The following is a 23,256-nucleotide window of genomic DNA, read 5'->3' on the forward strand; positions in this document are numbered from 1 at the left end:
AAATTAACTCAAGATGGATTAAAGACTTAAATGTAAAAGCTAAAACTATAAAAACCCTGGAAGATAACCTAGGAAATATCATTCTTGACATAAGACTTGGCAAAGATTTCACGATGAAGATGCCAAACACCATTGCAGCAAAAACAGAAACTGACAAATGGAATATGGAATCTAATTAAACTAAAGAGCTGCTGCAAATAACAAAAGAAACTAACAACAGAGTGAACAGACGGCCTATAGAATGGGAGAAAATATTGCAAAGTATGCATCCAACAAAGGTCTAATACTAGAGCCTATAAGGATATTAAACACATTTATAAGCAAAAAACAACCCCATTAAAAAGTGGGCAAAGGACATGAACAGACACTTTTCCAAAGAAGACATATGCAAGAAACAAGCATACGAAAAAATGCTCTACATCGTTTATAATTAAAGAAATGCAAATCAAAACCATAATGAGATTCCATCTCACATCACTCAGAATGGCTATTAGTAAAAAGTCAAAAAATAACAGATGTTGGCAAGGTTGTGGAGAAAAGGGAATACTTATACACTGTCGATGGGAGTGGAAATTAGTTCAGCCATTGTGGAAAGCAGTATGGCAATTCCTCAAATAACTCAAAGCAGAATTACTATTTGACCCAGGGTATATAAATGGGTATATAAATGGTATATACCCATTTGTGGGTATATACCCAAAATATTGGGCGTATATATTGCTATGTGTTAATTGCAGCAGTACTCACAATAGCAGAGACACAGAATCAACCTAAATGCCCATCAATGGCAGACTGGATAAAGAAAATGTGGTGCTTATATGCCATCCAATACTATGCAGTCATAAAAGTATAAGATCGTGTCTTTTGCAGCACCATGGATAGAGCTGGAGGCCATTTTCCCAAGCAAACTAACACAGAAACAGAAAACCACATACTGCATATTCTCACTTAGAAGTGAGAGCTAAACAATGAGAACACATGAATAGTAGGAAAACCGATACTGAGGCCTACTTGAGGTTGGAGTATACCTATCAGATATTATGCCTCTTATCCAGGTGAGAAAATTATCTGCATGTCAAATCCCTGTGTCACACAGTTTAGCTATATAACAAACCTGTACATGTAACCCTGAACCTAAAATAAAAGTTTTCTTAAATAATCAAAAGCTAGAAATGGTTAAGCTTAGTGAGGAAGGCATGTTGAAAATCAAAACAGACCAAAAGCTGGGACTTTTGTGCCGAACAGCCATGTTGTGAATGCAAAGGAAAAGTTCTTAAAGAAATTAAAAGTGTTACTGCAGTGAACACAAAAGTAATAAAAAAGCAAAACAGACTTATTGCAGATATAGATAAAGTTTCAGTGGTCTGGATGTAAGATTAAACCAGCCATGACATTCTCTTAAGACCAAGGCTAATCCAGAGCAAGGTCCTAAGTCTCTGGAATTCTATGAAGACTGATAGTTGAAGAAACTGTAGAAAAAAAAGAGAAACTTACAGAAGTTGGTTCATGAGGTTTAAGAAAAAAAAAAAAAAAAGCCATCTCCATAACATAGAAGTGCAAGGTAAAGGAGCAAGAGTTGATGTGGAAGCTGCAACAATGATCCAGAATATCTAACTAAAATAATTGAAGATGGCTATGCTAAACAACATATATTCAATGTAGAGGCAAGAGCCTTCTACTATAAAAAAAATAACATTTAAGACTTTCATAACTACAGAGACATCAGTGCCTGGACTCAAAGCTTCAAAAAACAGGCTGACTCTCTTGTTCAAAGCTAATGCTGCTGGTGACCTTCAACTAAAGCCAATGCTTGCTTACCATTCTGAAAATATTGGTGCCCTTAAGAATGATGCTAAGTCAACTCTGACTGTGCTCTATAAATGGAATAACAAACCCTGGATGACAGCACATCTAGGTGCAGTATGATTAACTAAATATTTAAAGTCCAATTTTGAACATATTGCTGAGAAAAAAAGACTTCTTCCAAAATATTACTGCTCATTGACAACGCATCCAGTCACCAAAGAGCTCTGATAGAGACATAGGAGATTGTTGTTGTTTTCATGCCTGCAAATGCAGCATTCATTCTGAAGCCCATGAATCAAGAAGTCATTTTGACTTTCAAGTCTTATTATTTAAGAAATTTAGTTTGTAAGTCTATAGCTGCTATAGATACTGATTTTTCTGATGGATTTGGGCAAAATATGTACTTTGAAAACCTTCTGGAAAGATTTCACTGTTCCAGATACCATTAAAAACAATTATGATTCATGGGAGAAGTCAAAATATCAACATTAACAGGAGTGGGGAAGAAGTTGATTCCAGTTCTCATGGATGACTTTGCAAAATATCAACATTAACAGGAGTGGGGAAGAAGTTGATTCCAGTTCTCATGGATGACTTTGCAGGGTTTAAGACTTCAGTAGAGGAAGTCACTGAAGATGTGGTGGACATACCAAGAGAGCTAGAATAAGAAGTGGAGCCTGGAGATGTGACTGAGTTGCTGCAATCTCATAATATTTGAATGGGTGAGGAGTTACTTATGAATGAGAAAAAAAAAGTTGTTTTGCTTTTTTTACACAGAATATGCTCCTAGTGAAGATGCTGTGAACATTGTTGAAATGACAACAAAGAATATAGAGTATTACATAAACTAAGGTAATAAAATAGCAGTAGGATTGGAGAGGTTTTACTCCAATTTTGAAAGAAGTTCTATTGTGGGTAAAATGCTATCAAACAGCATTACATGCTACATATAATCTTTAATGAAAGTAAAAGTCATTGATTTGACAAACTTCATTGTTATCTTGTTTTAAGAAATTGCTGCAGTCTCAGTAACCTTTAGCAACCACAATCCAGGTTAGTCAGCAGCCATCAACACTGAGGCAAGAACCCTCCACCACCGAAAAGATTACAACTTACTGAAAGCGCAGATGATCATTAGTATTTTCATCAATAAATCACTTTTTAATCAAGGCATGTACAATTTAAAATAAAATACTATTATAAACAATATAAGACAGAATAATATAAACATAAATTTTATATGTGCTGGGAAACCAAAATATTTGTGTGACTCACTTTCTTGTGATATTTGCTTGAGTGCAGTGGTCTGTAACTAAATCTGCAGTATCTTTGAGGTATGTCTGTATGTACATATTGTGCTGAGTAAAATTATAATATTTTGCTGAATACCACATCTAGTCCTCTAAGATAAGGTGTATCATTCTACAACTTCCTTTCTCAATAGATAGAGAGAGTTATATAAGATAGATACAAAATATAAGATCTTATCAACTAATGTAGATGTATCATTTTTGTTTGTAGGTTTTTGCTTTAAATAAATAGAATCATCAAAATAGAGCAAACATATTACATTGCAACTTTTTTATTCATGTGACCATATCTTGACCAGTGTTACAGTTTGGTAAATATAAAAGTAGCTATCAATTTTTCTCCCTTTTTTCTATACAACAGCTATGTATACTTTTATATAATTTGAAATCATTCATAAGTTGTTTAATTGCTTTTTTCCCCAGTTACGAAACGTAATCCTCATCTTCTACTCTCTACTTTCCATCTCCCTCAGTTGTGTCCTCCTCCTCAAACTAACCATTTCTATAAATAGCTTGGTGTCCCTTCTATACTTATCTTCATGTTTATATAACAATATACATAATGCATATTAACACACTCATACACATTAATAGTTAAGAAACATCTGTTTGCTTCACTACATAAAGATAGCCCTATTACATATACTTTCCTGTATCTTAGTCCTTTTGCCCTTAAAAATATATTGTGAAAATGTCTTTATATAGTGTGCGAACTGGCATCAGCAAAATGGCAGAATGGGAATTCTTAGTGTTTGACCCCTCACAGAACCATCAATCTAAACAACCATCCATGAATAAAAATACCGGCATGGGACCTAAGGAATCCAGATGAGAGATTGCAGCACCTGTGTGTAGCATGAAAATAAGAAAGGATGACACACTGAAGAGAGTGGGAAGGATTATTTCACATTACTCATATCACCCTCCCTCCATGTTGGGAAGGAGATTGAAGTGATCATTCAACTTTGCCACAGACCCCAGCACCAGGCCCACTCAGTGAATCCTGGTGTGAAACTGGTTCCAGTTGCCCCAGGATTCGGGTCTCTCCCAGTACCAGGACAACCCTGTAACAGCACCAGTCTACTCCCCACAGCCCCAAGCTCCAGACTAGTTCCTATGGACTCAGACTCCATGTTGTTCTCAGAAGACCCAGACTCCAGAGGTTCAACTGCAGACTCAGGCTTAAGACCTACCTCAGTGTCAGACAGGTCCTCACAGTCCCAGGCACCAGACATTCCCACAGGATCCGGGGACCAGGCCTGCCCTAGTGGACCATGATGTCTGGCCACAACCCACAGACTCAAGTTGAAGACCAGCTTCTGTGTACCCAGGTTTCAGCCTTGCTTCCACGAACATAGGCTCCAGGCCCCACCACAATAGCCAGGCACTATTCCTGTCCTTGTGGACCCAGGCATCAGAGCTGCACAGTCACTGACCTAGGCACAAGGCTGGCCCACCTGAGAACTCCAGCAGCAAGCCCATCAGCAGACCCCAATAGCTTACCCATCCAGAACCTCTGGACAGGGTGACTAAAGTCAGTCTGTAAATATTGAAAAGGATGCCTTTTTTTTTTTTTGAATACCCAGGCACCAGAGCAAGGATCACAAATCATCAAGGAAACATGACATCATCAAAGGAAAAAAAATAAAGCACCAGTAACGAACTCTAAAGAAACGGAGATCTACAAATTGACTGATAATTCAAAGTAATCATCTTAGGTAAATTCAATGGGTTATAAGAGAAGAAAGATGAACAAGTAAATAATATCAACAAAACAATACATGAGCAAAATTAGAAGTTCAACAAAGAAATAGACAACATAAAAATGAACAAAAATTCTAGAACTGAGGAATACAATCACTGAGCTGAAAAATTCTATAGAGAACTTCAATAGCAGACCTGGTAAAGCAGAAATAAAGAAAAACAGTGAAGACATATCAGTTGAAATTACCCAGGCTGGGATTGGTGGCTTGTACCTGTAATTTCAGCACTTTAGGAGGTCAGACTGGGAGAATCACTGGAGGCCAGGAGTTTAAGACCAGTCTGGGCAACATAACAAGACCCCATATGTACAAAAAAATATTCACCAGGCATGGTAGTGCATGCCTATAGTCCTAGATGCCCAGGGAGCTAACACAGGAGCAACAAAACCTGAGCTCAGGTGTTTGAGGTAACAGTAAGCTCTGATTGTGTCTTTGCAGTCCAGCCTGGGTAACAGAGCAAGATTCTGTCTCCAAAATATATATTTTGAAATAAATTACCCAGTTAGAAAAATGTTAATCAAAAATTATGAAAAAGAGTGAAGCAAGCCTATAAAACTTTTAAGACACCATCAAGCACAGCAAAATCCACATTATGGGAATCTCAGAAAGAGAAGATAGAATGTGCTGAAAGCTTATTGAAAGAAAGAAAGAAAGATTCCTAAATCTGTAGGGAAAAAAGTGAACATTTAAATGTATGAGGCACGAGACCCCAGATGGATTAAATATAGGGAGATGTTTATCAAGACGCATTATAATCAAACTCTCAAAAGTCAGATGAAATTTTCAAGGATGCAAGGGAAAAATAATTATTTACATTCAAGAGAATCCCCTTAAGATTATCAGCAGACTTCTTAGCAGAAACCTTGCAGGCAAGAAAATAGTGGGATTATATATTCAAATAGCTGAAAAAGATGTCGTTCAGAAATGAAAGAGAAAAAAAGATTTTCCCAGAAAAACAAAAGCTGAGAGAGTTCATCACCACTAGACATATATTATAAGAAATGCTGAAAAGCATTCTTTAAGATGAAACAAAAGGATTATAACCAATAACATGAAAACATGAAGATATAAAACTCATTGTAAAGGTAAGGATCTAGTAAAAATCAGAAGACTCTAATACAGTAAGAGTGGTACATAAATAAATTTAAGCCTAGCATTAAAAGTAACTATAGCTGCAATAATTTGTTAATGGATATATGATATAGAAAACATGTAAGTTGTAGCATCAATAACATAAATGTGAGACGAGGGAAAGTTAAAGTGTAGCATTTTGTGTATAATTTAAGTTCATTTGTTATCAACTTAAAAAATTGTTAAAACTGTAAGATGTTTTAAGTAAGCCTAATTGTAATAACAAATTTTAAAAAATGGTAGAATACAAAAGGCAAAGAAAAAGGAGTCAAAGTATAAATATATATATGTATATAAAAATAATATCACTACAAAACAAATTATCAAATCACAAAGGAAGACAGAGAGGAAGAATAAACAAAGAAACTACAAAATAGAAAACAATCGGCAAAATGCTGATCATAAGCACTTACTGTTCTTATCAATAGTTGCTTTAAATATAAATGAATTAAATTATCCAATCAAAAAACATAAAGTGACTGAAGATATTTAAAAAAAAAAATCCAACTGTATGCTGCATACAATAGACTCACTTTAAGAACACCAGATTGAAAGTAAAGGAATAAAAAAAGTATTTCATGCAACTGGTAATCAAAAGAGAGCATGATGGCTGTACTTATATCAGACAAAACAGACTTTTAAGTTAAAAACTTTCACAAGAGATAAAGAAAGCCATTATGTAATGAAAAAGGCTTCAATTTATCAAGAGGACAGGTAATTATGTATGTAATTACATAATATACACAAACATATCCAAATCAGAGCTCCTAAATAAATAAAGTATAAGAAGAGCTGAATAGAGAAATAGACAGACAATAATACAACAAGAGTAGGGAACTTCAATACTCTACTTTCAACAATGTATAGAACACTCACATAGAAAACCAAATAGGAAACATTGTACTTGAACCTAACTATATAGCAAATGAATGTAACAATCACACAGAACATTCCATCCAACAGCAGCAGAGTACATATTCTTTTCAAGTGCACACAGACCACTCTCCAGGATAGATCATATATTGATCCACCAAACAAATATGAACAAGTTCAAGATTGAAATCATATAGAGTATTTTTTTTCTGACCACAGTAGTATGAAACTGGAAGTCAAAAACAGGAATAAAATTGGGAAATTTACAAAAATGTCAAAATTAAAAAGCATACTCCTGAATAACCAATGGGTCAAGGAAGAAGTCAAATAAAAATAAAAATCTTAAGACAAACGAACATGAAAACACATCATACCAGAACTTACAGAGCAAGAGTCCTAGAGGGAGGTTACAGTGATAAATGCCTACATTAAGAAAAACCATCTCAAACAGATGACCTATCATTATCCCAAGGAATTAGAAAAAGAACAAAGCCCAAAGTTGGCAGGAGGAGGGAAATAATAAAGATGAGAGCAGAAATAAATCATATAGAAAATAGTATAAAATAACTATGAAACTGAATTGGTTTTTGAAAAGATATGCAAAACTGCCAAACATTTAGAGTATTTAAGAAAAAGACACAGAAGACTAAAACAAATAAAATTACAAATTAAAAAGAGACATTACAACTGATAGCACAGAAATGCAAGGGATCATAAAAAAGTACAATGAGCAATTATACAACAACAAATTGGATAATTCGAAATACATGGATAAATTCCTAGGAACATATAATCTACCAAATCTGAATCATGAAGAAATGGAAAATCTGAACAGACCAATAATGAGGGAAAAGATTGAATAGTAAACAAAATTCTTCCAACAAAGAAACGCTGAGGACAAGATGACTTCACAAGTGAATTCTACGATCTTTCTCAAGTTCTTCCAAAAAGTTAAAAAGAAGGGAACACTGGAAAAGTCACTTTATGAGGTCAGCATTACTCTGATTCCAAAGCCAAACAAGGACATTATAAGAAAAGCAAATTGAAGGTAATATCCCTGTTGAATATAGATGCAGAAATCATCAACAAAGTGCTATCAAATCAAACTCAACAGCACATCAAAATGATAACACCCACAATCAAATTATACCTATCTCTGGAATACAATGACTTTTCAACTCAGACAAGACAATGAATGTGACAGACTACATTAACTGGGTACAAGAGAAAAACTATATGATCATCTCAATAGATGCAGAAAAACATTTGACAAATTCAACATCCTTTCATGACAAAAACTCTCAACAAATTACAGAAGAAATGTACATGAACATAATAAAAAGCATATATGATAGCCCCACAGTTCACATACATAATCATAAATAGCTGAAACATTTTACTGAAAGATTAGGAATAGTAAAAGGATGCCTGCTCTGTCACACCTATTCAGCATATTATTAGAAGTCCTAGCAAGAATAATCAGGCAATAAAAAGAAAGAAAAGTTACCTGAGTCAGAGAAGAAGTAAAATAGTCTCTGTATGCAGATATCGTGATCTTATATGTAGAGAAAACACTAAAGACGCAACTAAAACTTGTTAGAATAAATGAATTCAGTAAAGTTGTAGGATACAAAATTAGCATACAGAAACAGTTTCCCTTATAAACACTAACGGTGAACTATCTAAAAAAGAAATTAAGAAAACAATATATGGTAGCTTCAAAAAAATAAATACTTAGAAATAAGGAGGTAGGCCAGGCATGGTGGCTCACACCTGTAATCCCAGCACTTTGGGAGGCTGAGGTGGGTGGATCACAAGGTCAGGAGTTCAAGATCAGCCTGGCCAACATAGTGAATCCCCATCTCTACTAAGAATACAAAAAAAAAAAAAAAAAAAAAAATAGCCAGGCATGGTGGTGTGTGCCTTTAGTCCCAGCTACTCAGGAGGCTGAGGCAGTAGGATCATTTGAACAGGGAGGTGGAGGGTGCAGTGAGCTGAGATCATGCCATTGCACTCCAGCTTGGGCAACAGAGTGAGACTTCATCAAAGAGAAAGAGGAAGAGGAGGAGGAGGAGGAGGGGGAGGAAGAAGAAAAAGAAGAAGGAGAAGGAGGAGGAGAAAGGAGGTAAAAGTTATTATATTGAAAACTATAAAACTTTGATGAAAGGAATTGAAGAAAAGAAACAAATGGTAAGATGGCCTGTGTCCATGGATTGGAAGAAATAATACTGCAAAAATACCAACAGTACTATCCAAATAAATCTACCTATATAATAGACTCCCTATTTCAATTCCAATGGTGTTTTTCACAAGAATAGAAATAAATCCTGAAATTAATATGAAGCCACAAAAGACGCCTAATAGCCAAATAAATCTTGAGCAAAAGAACAATGTTAGAGGCATTACACTACCTGAATTCAAAATACACTTCCAATCTATAGAACTCAAAAGAATATGATATTGGCATAAAAACAGACATATAGGCCAAATGGGACAAAATTGCCCAGAAATAAAACCACTTACCTTTGGCAAAGTTTCCAGGAACACACAATGGGGAAAGGATTATCTCTTCAATAAATGGTGCTGAGGAAACTGGATATCTACATGAAAAAGAAAGAAATTGAACAATAATCTCATACCATACACAAAAAAACTGACCAAAAATGGATTGAAGAGTTAAACATAAGACCTAAAACTACTAGAAGAAAACACAGAAAATAAATTGTTGACACTGATTTCGGCAATTATTTGTTAAAATATTACACTAAAAGCACAGGCAAAATAGCAAAAATAAGCAATGGGATTGTATCAACCTGTAAAGCTGTTGCACAGCAAGGGAAACAATCAACGAATTGAAAAGACAAGCTATAGAATGGGAGAATATATTTTCAAACCAGAAATCCTGAAGAGACCAATAATGAGTAATAAAATTGGATCAGTAATTTAAAATATCCCAAGAAAAAGCCCAAGACAAGATGAATTCACAGCTGAATTTTACCACATATACAAAGATGAGCTGGTACTCATCTTACTGAAACTATTCCCAAAAAATCAAGGAAGAGGATTTCTCTCTAACTCATTACGCAAAATCATGATACCAAAATCAGGCAATAAAACAACAAAAAAGAAAGCTACAAGTCAATACTCCTAATGAAAATAGAGGCAAAAAAATTCTACAAAATACTAGTAAACTGAATCCAACAGTATATTTAAAAGATTTTGCATCACAATCAAGGGGACTTTATTCCAGGAATACAAAGATGGTTCAATATGCCAAATCAATATATTTGATTTATCACAGAAACAGAATTACAATGTTCAAACTGAGGACCAAATCAAGAACTGACTCCTATTTATAATAGTCACCAAGAAAACACCAAAAACCCAGGCATACATTTACACAAGAAGGTGAAAGTTTTCCACAATGAAAACTACAAATCACTGCTGAAATAAATAATAGGTGACACAAAATGAAAAATAACCCATGCTCATGGAATGAAAGAATCATTATTGTTCAAATGACCATACTACCAAAAGCAACTTACAAATTCAACACAATTCATTTCAAACTACCAATAGCATTTTTCACAGAACTAAAAAAGAATCTTAAATTCACACAGAACCCAAAGAAGCACAAATAGCCAAAGCAATTATTAGCAAAAAGAATAAAGCTAGAAGCCTTACTTACTTGACTTCATACCTTCAAATTATACTACAAGGCTATAGTAACCAAAACAGCATTGTATTGGTATAAAACTAGACAGATAGATTGAGGGAACAGAACAGATAACCAAGAAATAAAGTCACATATCTACAGTAAACTGATCTTATCAAACTCAATAAAAACAAAAAATAGGTAAAGGATTCCTTATTCAACAAATAGTCCTGGGTGAATTTGCTAGCCATATGTGGAAGAATGAAACTGGACCCCTATCTCTCATCATATATAAAACTTAACCCAAGATGGAATAAAGACTTACATGTATGACCTGAAACTATAAAATCCTGAAATAAAACTAAGAAAAACTTCCGAACATTGTTCTAGGCAAAGAATTTATGACCAAAACTTCAAGAGGAAATATAGCAAAACAAAATAAACAAAAGGGACTTAATTGAACTAAAAAGCTTCGGCACATGAAAGAAACTAGCAACAGAGTAAACAGACAAATTACAAAATGGGAGAAAAGACTGCAAACTGCTTCATCCATGTCCCTGCAAAGGTCATGAACTCATTCTTTTTTATGGTTGCATAGTATTCCACAGTGTATATGTGGCAATTTTTTTCTTTTCTTTTTTTAATGAAAAATGTTAGAAAAAGAAAGAAAATACTGCAAGCTGTGCATCCAGCAAAGAACTAATATCCAGAATATACAAGGAATTCAAACAACTTAACAAGAAAACAACAAATAACCCAATTTAAAAAGTGGACAAAAGGCAAGAACAGACATTTCTCAAAAGAACACATACAAGCAGCCAGAAAACATATGAAAATAATGCTCAATATCAGTGATCATCAACAAAGTGCAAATTAAAACCACAATGAAATACCATCTTACACCAGTCAGAATAGCTATCATTAAAAATAAAAAAGTAACAGATATTAGCAAGGATGCACAGAAAAGGAATACGTATACACTGTTGGTGGGAACGTAAATTACTACAACCTCTATGGGAAACAGTATGGAGATTTCCCAAAGAACTAAAAATAAAACTACCATTTGACTCAACAACCACGCTACTGGGTATCTACCCAAAGGAGAAGAAATCATTATATCCCACAGGCAGCCACATTCATATGTTTATGACAGCACTGTTCACAATAGCAAAGTCATGTCCAACAACTGATGATTGGATAAAGAAAATGTGATATATATACACTATGGAATCCTGTGCAGCCATAAAAATCATGAAATCATGTCTTTTGCTACAACATGGATGGAGCTAGATGCAATTATCCTAAGTGAAATAATTCAGAAACACAGACACTGGGGAGTATGTGGGGGGAGTCTGTGAGGAGGGTGAGGGTTGAAAAATTACCTATTGGGTACAGGGTTCATTATTTGTGAGATGGGTACACTGTAAGCCCAAACCTGACCATTATGCAATATATCAAAGTAACTAACCTGAATATGTATCCTCCTGAATCTATAATTTAAAAAAAGAAGAGGTCCTTTACTAAGTTTTTCTTAGATTTTCTATAATTTTTATTATTTTATTTCTATATGCAAGTATTGAGTACATCTGGAATTTTTAGTTATAGTACTAATTAAAGATTTAACATTTTTTATTCTAGATATCTAACCAATTATGCCAGAAACATTTGTTAAAAATATCATTTTTCCATCATATTGGTCTTTTAATTTTGATATAAATTAAATTGTCATAAATACTGAGCTGTGTTCCTAGATTCTCTATTCTCCTCCAGTGATCAGTTTATCTGGCCAGACAATGTTTACTCAATTACATTAACTATACATAATTACATGACTTTAAAATTTGGTGAGTTATATACTTCTTTACTATTTATCCTTACCAGACATTTGTTAACAATTTCCAGATATGTATTCTTCTATACAGATTTTAATGTAATTTTATATAATTCCTAACAGGAAAATAGCACGTATGCCATTGTAAAAAATGCTACAAAAAGTATTTCCAATAAAATATATTTTATTAACTGCCTTTTTTTCACAACTATTGATATAATCATAGACCTGGATTTTTCTATGAGTTTCTTGATGTAAAATTTTGTATTGACTTTTTTGTTAATATTGAACAAACCTTACATTTCCAGGACAAACACTTTGTTATAATGAAGTACATTTCTGTGATAGTGTCAGATTCTATTGGTTAATATATCAAAGTAGGCATCTCCATAAAAATATAAACATTATCATATTTTGGCATTAAATTATGATTTTATAAAACTGTTTAAAGTGATTTAAAAATATTTAATAGGCAAATAGTTTATTTGACATTAGAGTCATCTGCTCTTTATTAGACAAATATAACTTGGCTAATGGTCCTGACTAAAATGGCAGGTTTAAATACCTTTTCAACATCTTTGATAACTGGTCTCAAGTTTTCCTAGTTTTCTTTATTGGTGTAATTTGGGTAACTTATATTCTGCTAAGAAACCATAGATTTTTTCCTGGCTTTAAAAATTTATTTCCATAAAGATTCATGAAGTGTATATATATATATATATATATATATATATATATATATATATACACCCCATCTCTGAAGGAAAAAAGAGTATTCTGACTGATAGCATTTTACCAATTTCAGTGGTATAAATTCTTCCTCCATTGATAATTTCGAGATATCAGTATGATGCTAAGCAATGTGGAAATGCGAAGAGATATGTACAGTTGGCTCTCACAAGCATGGGCAAGTATTTTTCCAGAACGGTACTGAGTATCAATATTTTCTTGAAGTAATATATCATCTTTGTTTATTTGCTTATTTGTTTAAGAGAACCAGACTTTTGGTGAATTTATTTCTATTACGTTTTTTGTTGTTGTTTTTGTGTATTGCTAACTCCTTATTTTCAGTTTCATGATTTTCAATTCAGTTTCTATCTATTCTAACGTATTTTCTTGTTTGTTTACTAATTTTTGAAATGAGGACTTTCTCATTTTAAATGTTTTTTTCTTTAGTAATCAAGCATTTGAAACTATTAATTACCTTCAAAATACAAGCTTTGCCCTGTCTTACAGGTTGTGGCAAGGTGTGTTCTTTTCACAGCTTTCTAAAAGTTCAATTTAGAATTGATTTTCTTTTTTTTTTTATTCAATAATTACTAGCAAGTATTTAAGGGGTTTTTGAGGGGAGGAGATCATTTTGAAGAATAGTTTATTTTATTTTCATTGGTTAACAATATGGAGACTACGCCTGAGTGATCTCTTTTTATTTCTGTCTCTCTCTTTCTCTCAATTGGTAACCTCCCTCCCTCTCAGGATAGTATGGTTTTAGGTCTTCAGTCCCCAAAATTCACCCACTTTTTTTTTTTTTCAATTGATCAAGTGCTTCCTGATCCTTTCTGCTTTAAACTTTCACACATGATACTTCATCTCCTTGGGCACTTCTCTCTGTTTCAGCAACTCAACTTCCACTGTCATTAAATGCATTTTCTAATTCAGCTATCTGCATCCTCTTTCAGTTCCGGTTCAAGTATCAATTCCTAAGGGAAGCTTTCCCAGAGACCCCCAAAATAGGGTAGAGCACCTGTTATGTACTCTCAAAACCCTCTGTCCTTCTTCTTTATTATAATTATAACCAGTAACTCTCTAATTAGTTTCATGGCAATATGTGTGGATGGAGAAATTAACTATGTGTTATTTTAGAGTCTTCCAGTTTATCATGAATGGGTGACAGGTATTGTTTCCTTTCTTTTCCGGTAGAGTAGGCAGGGACTTCTTGGTATTTTTTGGGTTCAGATCACAGGTCTCTTGGAAATCTGTAAATGATAGTGGGATGAGCTCCAGAGATTGACTCATAGTGTTTAATGTCTTTAATCAAAGAAATATCTTATTACTTTCTAAACCTGAGAGCCCTGAAAAATATAGCTGGAATTTCTCTTATGCAACATTCAGAATTTCTGCATTACTGAAGTACATGGAATAAATGCATATGGAAGGGTATTTTGTTCTCATTCAGGTTTTGCTGATGAAGTAAAAAGAAGGCAAGTGAATGAAATTAGCAAATTCATCATTCTTTATTATATTCAGCAAATCATGGTTATAACAAAGATTCTGATGTAGGTCCTTCAATAAATATATAAATAAAGTTGAACTAATGGTCCAATAGAAGAAATATGAGAAATCGTGAGGAGTTATTGGCAGGAGGCAGGTTCAGATCAGTAGCAGTTAAACAATACATATTTTGGAGTCAGATATACTTTTTACCCCCACATCTTGGCTATACCTATGTGACGAAGCCAAACCTTCTAACCTTCATTTTCTTCTGCAGAATGGATTTAATAATATAACTTACTTATGGATTTATGCATTTTCTAACTCAGCTATCTGCGTGCTCGTTCAGTTATAGTTCAAGTATCATTTCCTAAGGGATCCAATGATATGAATGTGAAGCTCTTTGTTTAGTGCCAGGCATACAGTAAGCACTCAATATTATCGCTTGTTATTATTTGTTCTGAGTCTCATTCCTATCAAAACACAAAGATTGTCTGCAAACACCCTCATACCACCTATTAACTACTATTTCAGTTTTTACTAAGAGGAAACCACAGAGCTGTGTTGAAAGGAGATGTTGGATGGTTGTCCAGGCTATTGCAGTAGCTAAGTCACTCATCTTTAAACCAGCCCAAAATATATATGATTTGAATTCATATAACAACCTGACAAATGATATGAATTATAGACTCTTCAGGGTCACTTAAGAAGAGTTAAAACTGGAAATTTTAAATTCACAAGATGCCAAGAATCTTCTTGTATATAATTACATATATCTCAAGAAAGCAAGTGATAAATGCCAGTCAAGAGGACTGATAAGGTGGCACAGGAGGCTAGAAGAGAGAAAGATTGCATTTTAAGGAGCAATTCAAGGCTGTCGCTAGAGTGTCCTTCTCACAAAGCATTTATTTACCTGTTGTCATTTGATACTTGTACTCAGTTATAATGGAACTATTTTGAGTTTCAGAATTGTATGAAATGGAAACTGGACATGTATAAGGGGTGGTTGTCTGGTAGTTTCTTGAGTCACAAGAGAAAATTAGAACCTTCTCTAAGTAGCTCATTTGAATAGCACACAGTCACCAGTGATTCCTGGCAGAACAAGGATTGACAGTGGCCATATTCTCAGTATTTTCATACTGTAGCACTCCAGACTTTTGTATTAAACAAATCAGTACAACTAAAATAAATAAACTAAAAGGTCTCTCACTAAGAGTATTATCAACATTTTTATTTTATCACACAAATGTGTAATTTTTTGAAGCTGCAATTACTGTTGCTGTTATTTTTTTAAATAATATTTTGAAGGCAAAACAGGAAGAACAAAATTAATGTAAATAAAATTAAGTTGTTCTTTCCTATGTCCTTAAATACATTTCATATATGTCGCCATTTGGATCTTCAGAATATTTACAGTGTATATCTAGCATAATCTGATTTAAAGTATAGGCTGATTGTCACACGTGAAAGTCATGTTGGAAAACCTACATTGCACCCAAAAGCAATAGCTATCCTTCTGCCAGAACAGCTAAAACTGAGGCTCAGAGAGACACCCTCGTAATGGCTGACAGTAAGACACAGGCAATACATATTGAGATTGTCACATGTCTCTGTTCCAAACAAAGGAAACTGGTGACTTCAAACATGATCTCTAGATTGAAGCCAGAAGGGCAGATGTTCTCAATTACAGGCTTGATTACAATCTTGCTCCTTCTCATAATATGTAGACTGCTTCAAACTGAGTTGTAGCAGCGTTTTGTCTATTTAATGATGGTTAATGATTTTTTAATACAAAGGAGAATGGCTTCTCCGAATAAAGAACAAGCTTTATTAAAGGACCAAGTTTAGAATTTTGAAAATCCTGCTAGTTTGACTTCAGTTTTTTCACCATGTTGAGGATCCATGAAAAATTTCTGCAACACTCAAACAGGCCCTCGGAGTGAAGTGGGCAACCACTGAGATGTTCAGAAACACAGGTGCCTGGAACCCACCCCTCAGAGATTCTGATTCCAGTAGTCTTGAAATAACGTCTGTTGCTTCAGATTTTTTAAAATGTTCTCCCAATGAATCTACCATGCAACCAGGATTGAGAACCATGGATCTAGAGCTGACAGGACACTATTCCCCTTCTGTCATTATTTTTCTCCAGAAACTGTTAGCTGTTCAAAGCTATGTCTTAGATCAGTGCACATGGATGCTTCCTTTCACAAGCAGCTTGGATACTTAGTGCCAACCATCTTGGGTTTGAAGGATGTGCTACAAAATAAATTCAGTAAAGCCTCTTTCCTGTTTTACTGTTTACTGAGGCAAGAGAGACAGGTGTGTGGGGCAATGGGAGAGCCACTTCCAACCCTGTAGGAGAAGATGCCTAACTATTATCTCACAGATTAAAATATGTCCCAAATGACTAATGGCCATCCTCCCTTCAAAGCTGACTGCTTGAAAAGATTTAAAAGGCAGCCAAGGCACAATGTTTGCAATAATTTAGAGCTCCCCATTTGAAAACCAGAGATCAATGGCTGCAGTGTGAATTTGCTGAAAGAATAACAAAAAAGCAAGCTAAACATCTGGTCTGTTTTTCAGAAGTCATAAAATGGAAACATCATTACCAGAAAATATGATACAGCTTGGCAGGTAAAGTGAGTGTCTAAAAAATCTGAAAGGGAGAAAATAGAACAGGAAAACAACCAGGAAACTCAGGCAATTGATAACCAAGATGATATTAAAATAGCAATAAAGCCATCACTTATTGAGTTCCTATGATGCATTGAGTATTTATATTTATCAAAATTATTTATAAATGCCTAATATGTGTGAGGCACTTTTCCTGGGTGTAGAAATGCAGGTAGAAACAAAGAAAAACAAAGCACCTGACTTCACAGAGCTTATATTCCAGTGAGGAAAATTCCTAATTATTTCCAATCCTTATGACAGTGCTGCAAAGTAGGAATCGGTAACCCCAATTTTATAGAAATTTAAGACTAAAGAAAGTTAATTAACTATAATTCATAATTGACTGCCGACTTGCTGAATAAGGGCATCACTCAGAGGAGTTATTACTTCTGACTTTAGTCAAACACTTCTCTGTGTTGTAAATGTACAAGGGATGCAGGACAGTTGCTTCCTCAGATCTAAGAGACTGAGCCTGAGAAGACCTTAGATTTGAGTTTTCTTTTGCCCATTAATTCACATTCTGATCTTGAGGGGGTCATTTCCCTTTGCCAAGTCTGGGTTTTATATTTCTAAAGTGAGGCAGTTGGACCATATTAGTAGATCTTAAGGTATGGTACTCAGGTAGGCAACATTAGCCCCACTGGGGAATTTATTAGAAATGCAAATTATCGCAGCAAGTCGCCCATTGATTGATTGAATCGAAACTCTGGTGTGGGACCCAGCAACTTGTGTTTTCAAAGGCCCTCCAGGTGATTGTGATATGCACTAAACTGAGAAACACTGGATTAAATAATATAATACATGATTAAAAGTTTAAGAACAAACAGATATGGATTTGATCAAAGCTTCACAACGCACTAGCAAGTCCCTGAACCACCCTGAACCTCTACTTCCTGAGCCATTATTTTCAATCTGTCTATAATGAATGGGAAAACGTATAAAACACACAAATAATGGCTTGGCATTTAGGTAAGTATCATCATTGTAATTTCTGTCATCTAAAACACATTAACATTGACATTCTAAGTTACTTTCATAATTGAATATAACATCACAAATGTTGACTAGTCAAAAACAATTCCCAGGTAATTAAAAAACAGTTTCCTTTCAATAACCCAAATACATACTAAAATTGGCAGATTGTAGCATCAAATGTTTCTGCTACAAGAAGTAGTAATGTTTATCACAAGCAGATGCTGCATTTAGCATCCAGGGCATCAGCAAGCCATGTCCCTTTGTATCAAATCAACTTACTCCAATCATTAAATCTGTGGGCTGGCCAGTTTGCTGTCTAGTTGAATGTACACTCTGATGCACATACAAACATGTATTGGGCTAGTGATAATAAAGTAATTGAACAAAAGGCAGAAGAGCATCAATTTATAAGCATATAGAATACATAGAAGCCTGAAGGAAGGATAAGGCCCTTTGGAGCACATGTAGATGTGGCAATCCTCACTACCATTTCTTTTCATCCGCATCACTCTACCTACAACAAGATCAAAAGCATACTCCAGGTCCGTCATGAAACATGTTAAACCACTAGAAAACAGGAAGCAACTGAGATAAACAATGATCCGCCAGCCATGAATAATAAAAAGATCGGTTTAATGTGTTATAAATTCCCATTGTCCCGAATAAAGGAGTCAAGTTTCGGTTTAAATTCAGAAAAAAAAAAGCAAATTCTCCAATGCATTTCATTTTCCTGAGCAAGCCTAATTACACTAGCTTGAAACTATTAAACATTTTAGAGCTGATATACTGCAGGGGTGAACATCTCAGTGAGGCAGCAAGGGATCTATCTCAACTCGACTATTTACAAACTGCATGATCTTGGACAAGTTTCTTAATCTTTCTAAGCCTCGTTTTTCTCATAAGTAGAATAGGGATAATAATAGTCTTTACCAGAAAAGGTTTATTTGATATTAAAGGTTATAGTCTTTAGCATAAGTTCTGATGTAGTATACTCAGTTAATGATACTCACAAGTATTTTTTAAAATTCCTGAATCACTAATGAGCATAAGACCCTGATGACTGTCCTTAAAACAATTTTAGAAGGCTCTCTCTTTAAAACCTGCCACCCAGTGCATTTCTATCTATTATGGCCCTAAATTTAGATGAAAACCATCTGTATCAGAGCTCTACGGGTTGCAAGTGATATTTGTTAATTTGGCATGTGAATGGTGTCACTTTAGTAATCTCCTAAAGAGAGAAGTAATAGGTATGATTTTTTTTAAACAAATGACATTAGGTAAATTGGTAAACCTCTATGGGTCTGAGTTTACTCATTTATAAAGAGGGAAAACCCTCTTTAGGGTTTTAATGAGAATTAACATAACTTCTTTAAGTTGCTTAGGACATTGGCCCATAGTAATTGTTCAAATGACAGTTACTCCTGCTAGGCACTTACTGTATATTTTCTCACTTAATTCTCCTAAAATTCTGGGAGGAAGTTATTATAGCACCTATTTTGCAAAGTAGAGACCTGAGTTTCAGGAAAGTTAAATCACTTGTTCAAGGTCATAGAGCTAGTATGATAATTATATGAAAATATTATTGAAATCCACAAGTGTTTAGTGGGCATGTGTTACACACTATCCACTGATAATTCATGATTTCTGAGTAACTTATGGGCATTATAATTTAAGTATGTGAAAGGACCAGTTAATAGAGCATTCCAGTTAGAATGATGACAGTGGGAATTTGTTACCTCTGAACATATAATTCTATTATTATTTTCCACTCTGTATACTACGAGATTACAAAAACAGTGTTGAAACTTCTGATGTATAATTTTGACACAGTGCAAATAAGACTTATTTTATTAAATATTTAAATCTCTGGGTTAAGGAGTAAAAATTACCTCAATTACTCCTAAGGGCTAATTTACACAGCAGGAGAGTTAAGTTCCATATGTTATTATTTGCAGGGGAGTGTGTTTATTCTCAGTTTTATTTTTCATCAAGATTCATTGTAGACTGTTTCTACTTTAATCAAACCAATATTACAGACATGAATATATTTTGAGATTCTAAGCAATTTTAATCTTAGTTGATAACCTTTAGATGACATCTACTCTTAAGAGTAGAGTTGCGTGTGTATGTGTTGGCAGTTTTGTGGGATTTTTTTTCACACCACTCTGCAGTTGAGCTTGTGTTCTAAAATAGCTGTTCATGTCTCCAAACTTTGTTTATGCTAATCTTACCATCCTCTATGCAACTTCACCCCAGATATGAGCTTGCTCATGGTGTTTCCCCATCTTGAAATGTTCCTTGTCCTCCTCCATACACACCCTATCCCCTCTCTCATGGCTTAGCTCAAGACTGACCTTCTATGGGGAACTTTTCATAAACCCTCCACCAGAAAGTGATTATTTTCCCTTCTATTAACTTCTCCTTTTAGATATTTACAACTTGTGATTCTCCTGAGCAATTTGTCAACATTTAGCTGAAAGACATCAAATTGGATAAATAAACAATCTATTTCTTTGTGTTGCATGCTAGGAAGTTTATAACAAATATCTAGGCTACTCATGGCAAGAGGAAAAACTTCACAGTGAGCACTTCTATCTGACCCTAATTTCTGACTCCATTTTATATCCAATGTCTCCCCCTCTACACACACACACACACACACACACACATACACACACACACACACACACACACACACACACATCTTTTCTTTATCACACAGTTCTAATCTGTGTTCTATTCTTTACATTTTTTTCTGGGGTGGGTGCAAGTTGAAATACACATGAATAAACACAGGTGTATCTGTCAATTTTAAGTCTCCTTGTATTGCAAGTGACAAAATATATTCCTTCTCAAATGGGCTTAAACTGCAAAGATCATTTATTGGCTCATGAGGAAAAACATCTAGAGACGTTGGCTGAATCTTGATCCAGAAGTTCAAATGGTGTCACCCAGGGCATGGCTACTTCTTGAGTCACTTTTTTCTGCCTTCCATGGCATCAGCTTTATACTCAGACATCACAAATATGGCCCTTGGAGGTTCTAGCCTGTCTTTCCTCATGGTAGTGAAACAGAGCATGCATCCAGAGCATCTGAACCACCAAACCCACAAGAGAAAATGTTTCTTATGATTGTTTTCACAGAATAAAGGAGATGCTCTTCTCTCCAGAAATAAATGCCTCTTTCCATCTCATTGGTTCAGATTGTATCATAAGGCTTTCTTTGAGCAAATGGTTTAGCTAGAATGATGTCATGAATTTTACAGTCATTGACTTAAACAAATCTGGTTTAAAATGAAGGGTGGTTTTACAAAGGAAATCTGGTATACTTTTAGGAAGTTGGAATTAGAAGCCTAGGGGCCAAAAACATGGCAAACATTCTTCATGTAAGAAGTTTTGTATGCAATTGTTTTAATTTCTCTGGAAGAAGATGGCAGGATTTTTGAGTAAGGAATTTGGCTTTCTTTGTAGGCTTCACATTGGCAGCATATGTTAGGCTCCTGGCTGGTACCCTTCATATTTGCTTGTGGCTATGGCTGTAGTTTACATGTAGTTCATTTATACAGCTGAACTCTACTGCATCTCATCCCCCACAAAAAGAAATCTAGAGGGATTATACTCAGGTATTAACTTGAGCAGTGGGGAAACAACGCTTGATATATTGATTGCTCAAGGGACATTTGGGTACTCAGTTTCTGGTTGATAAAATAATCTACACCACGAGAGCTGAATACAAGATAAACAATGTTTTCATTGTCTTTTGTTGGAACTACACTGGGAGCATGTTCTTTGTACAAATATAGCTATGACCATGAAATCAGTGATGTGATGTAGAACGACTGAGATGGGAACAGTGCTAGGGCTTCTTGATGTTTTCCTAGTTTAATATCCTATACAGGATGAGTAACAGATAGTGTTGCCAGATTTAGCAAATAAAATTACAGCATACCTAGTTAAATTAGAATTTTAGATAAACAAGAATCACTTTTAGGATAAATGCAATCCATGCAATATTTGTAGAAGTGATACTAGTAGCATTAAATCAAGCAGTTTAGTCAATACTATCATTAACTTTTATAAATTATAGTATACCAAACATAGTATTTTCAGTCTTCATAAAAATGAAATGGGAGGCGAAATTCTGTCTTCACCACTCACTAGCTATGTTACCTCATATACATTTTCTAAACACTTTGAGCTTTAACTTTGTTATTCATAAAATAGAGGAAAATACTAGCTTCTACCTCATAGGGCAATTGTGAGGATTAAGTGCTATATAGTATATAAGAGTTTAATCTGGAGCCTGGAATGTAGTAAACTCTCAACAAACAATAAAATGTAGAGTATGAAGATAAGTATTTATAGCTACTCATATGAGCCTTTCAAGTTCTATAAAATAATTCACTTCCCTTTCTCAGTGCAATATAGGAATAACAGAAATCAATGCTTAATGAGGAAATTTTAACTAAAGCTGAAATTTATTCCAGAGTGTTTACATAGGGTTCAATTAGTACAGAGCAACCATGAACAGATGCTGGTGACAGGGGTAAAAGGGTATACCCTGCATTTGCCCTTGTGTGGCTTTGGCTCACGTGGAATACATAATGATGAAGAAAATATATGAAGCAGCCCGAAGCCTGTGGAATTTAAAGATTTCACGTGGAGAATTAGTTTATGTAAACCTTCACAACCTTTCTTCAAAACTAAAATGAGAACTTCTGAGAGCACATTTGATTCTCAGTGTCTTTCACAGTACATGATATATATTAGATACTCAATAAATTGTTGCTAAAATAGAGGAAATCTTAAGACGGGAAGTATTCCTTGAGATGTGCCCTCTCTGTCCTTTTTGTGTAGAAATTTTGCAGCTTCCAAAGAGAAGTAGAAGCCTACAGCATTGAGTTTCATCTTCTATTAGTAGAGTAATCGCCTTTTTTCATGCAAATTGCAGTATTTTAGAAGAGAGAAAGATGCTATTAGTAGTTAGGCATAATCTGGAGCATTCAAAGGCAAATGACATATGATCACT

The 23,256-nt window shown here is 34.6% G+C and overlaps 1 protein-coding gene across 3 annotated transcripts in view; it reads right to left on the reverse strand.

The window, feature by feature from the left end:
• Positions 1–23,256, reverse strand: part of LOC144341334 (uncharacterized) — a 120,451-nt gene that overhangs the window by 75,062 nt on the left and 22,133 nt on the right. For all 3 annotated transcript variants that reach the window (XR_013418201.1, XM_078004485.1, XM_078004486.1), the window contains exon 3: positions 9,407–9,483. The gene's annotated coding sequence lies outside the window, so the exon portion shown is untranslated. The remainder of the gene's footprint in view (positions 1–9,406; positions 9,484–23,256) is intronic.

Source organism: Macaca mulatta, chromosome 6, assembly GCF_049350105.2.
Source record: "Macaca mulatta isolate MMU2019108-1 chromosome 6, T2T-MMU8v2.0, whole genome shotgun sequence".
Lineage (NCBI taxonomy): Eukaryota > Metazoa > Chordata > Mammalia > Primates > Cercopithecidae > Macaca > Macaca mulatta.